The sequence below is a fragment of the Crocuta crocuta genome, unplaced genomic scaffold (genome assembly GCF_008692635.1).
Source record: "Crocuta crocuta isolate KB4526 unplaced genomic scaffold, BGI_CrCroc_1.0 scaffold48, whole genome shotgun sequence".
Classification (NCBI taxonomy): domain Eukaryota; kingdom Metazoa; phylum Chordata; class Mammalia; order Carnivora; family Hyaenidae; genus Crocuta; species Crocuta crocuta.
This window is the reverse complement of record NW_027533089.1, coordinates 4,920,056-4,922,317: the sequence shown is the minus strand read 5'-3', so window position 1 is coordinate 4,922,317 and position 2,262 is coordinate 4,920,056. Positions and strand designations below refer to the sequence as shown.

General features: G+C 36.4%; 1 pseudogene; it reads right to left on the bottom strand.

Moving 5' to 3' along the window:
• Positions 1–271: 271 nt before the first annotated feature.
• Positions 272–631, bottom strand: LOC144216644 (large ribosomal subunit protein eL31 pseudogene; annotated as a pseudogene).
• Between the last annotated feature and the right edge of the window lie 1,631 nt (positions 632–2,262).

Genomic DNA, 2,262 nt, shown 5'->3' with positions numbered 1-2,262 from the left:
TGACACCTCAGAGCCTGGATCCTGCTTTGGATTCTGTGTGTGTCTCTCTCTCTGCCTCCCCCTCCTTTGTTCATGCTCTGTCTCTCTCTAGCTCTCAAAAATAAATTTTAAAAAAAGTTAAAAAGATACATTTGTGTAAATGATGTGTATTTGTGTATGTATATAATCATATAGACATGCTATAATTTGATTCATAGGCATAGAAATGCATTTATTTATATTTATTTATTCATTTATTTCTTTATTGCCATTTCCTACCATTATTTGGTAGTCAGCCGTTAGTTCTCATCCACACTAACTGTAGATTTTTGAAAGTGGTGACAGGTACGTAAGGAACCAATGTATAGAGCTTCATCCTCGTTAGGTTTTCTGTACAGCCACACATGGATATGGTATGGAACATTCCTTATCCTCTGGCCCAGACAGCTTTGTTGTGCTTGTTGTCAATGTGCACATTTGGAGTTCCCGTCTCCTTCATGACAAATTTCTGGATCTCTCTGAGGGCCCGTGGGGCATGCTTCTTGAATCCCACTCTGAATGCGATAGTGAATGTGGATGGATTTTCTCTGGTCAGTACCTCGTTAATGGCAGGATAGCCCATCTTCTCACCACCCTTCCTTGAAGAAGCCATTCTGTTGGGCCGATTACAAAAGCACATTTAATTTTAATTTGGGGTCAGAATCTGTTATGTCTTTATTATCTGGGTCTAAATTTAGTGTTTCCACCCCTAAATTTTACTGATTATTTTTTGGTGGGCATTTCAGCATTTGTAAAAAGGACAGAAAGTAATCAAAGCCTTTAGACTTTAAATGAGTGACTGCTATTTGTGAGCATATTTGATGAAAATGGGAGAGGAAAATTAAAGCAATTGAATTAGAGAAGACTTTTAGAGATTACCTATGGATTTCAGTAAAAGTATTGAAATATCTAATGTGTATATTTCATGATATCCCGTTTACAGAATAATCAAGAGTTGGCTACATTTTAAAGGAGATTTTGTGTGTGTGTGTGTGTGTGTGTGTGTGTGTGTGTATTGCACAATATGGAAACTTTACTAAAAATGTCATTTTCTATCTTATGACATGCACCAAAAGAAGATACCATTAAAACCATTAGAAAGGAAACCATCAAGCTTAATAGTCTGTTTCAAAGATGGAAGCCCTATGGATTAATTCTGGTGGATATATAATGTACTACTTTACTATCACTCATACACAGGATTGGGAAGTGGGAAGAGAGGATGAGAGCAAGAGAGAGAGAGAGAGAGGATGAGAGCAAGAGAGAGAGAGAGAGGATGAGACTGTGTGTGTATCATCTCTCTCTCTCTATCTCTCTAAAGATGAAGGAAGCAATAAGAAACAATTAATGGAAAAGAGAACAAGAAACTGTTTCTACCTGGAGGAAATAATAAAATTTTAGGCTGAAAAGCTTTGCTTTCAACTTTAGGAGTTGGCATTTCTCCAACTGGAGAAGACCCATTTTAGAAAACATACTCTCCTCATCATGATGCTCTATTTTCCCATTTATGAGAGTGAAAGAGAAGGCACCACTAAGAAGGATGTTCTCCAAACTTTTTTAAAACAATTTTCCAATTCTGAATCAGGTATCTCCATACACAGTTTGAATCCATGCCAGCAGCATACTTCATACCCCAAATCTAAGACATTGTAGGAAATTCAAACTATATTTTCATCCTAAATAATGACACTGAAAAGAAACCGGAGATGCTTACCTCAAAATGTGAATCAACTGTGTAAGGGGGTGGTGGTTAAAAATATTCAGTAAGCCTGGCTTGATTTTTCATAAGATGGGTGATTATCATTCTTCTCTAGCATGAGCAGTTTAAGTAAAGTTGGGCACCTTTGCTTGCATTAACTCATTGTATGCTTTCTTAAACTTTTTGTCTTATCTTACTGTTGTCAAAAGGCAAACATACTGAAAGACAACACACTCCAAACTAAAAGTTGGCTTCCTTACCTAAGGCAAGTGTTATCCCTGAGGTCAAGGACTGTCTAAATCAATAACACACCATTCTATATAGCTGAATTTAAATGGTGAGTCAGTTTACATAATCTAAATTCCTGTGAGCTGCTAAACAACTCTTTAAAAATACCTTGCTGTCATCTATTTCTTAAAACTGATTAGCAGCAAATTACTAGAGACCATTCTATCAATGCATCAATATATCTTGATGTGCTAGTGATTTGGGCAAGGTGGTGTTTTTCTTCATATTTAGCTGCTTATCAAGTACTTTTTGATACA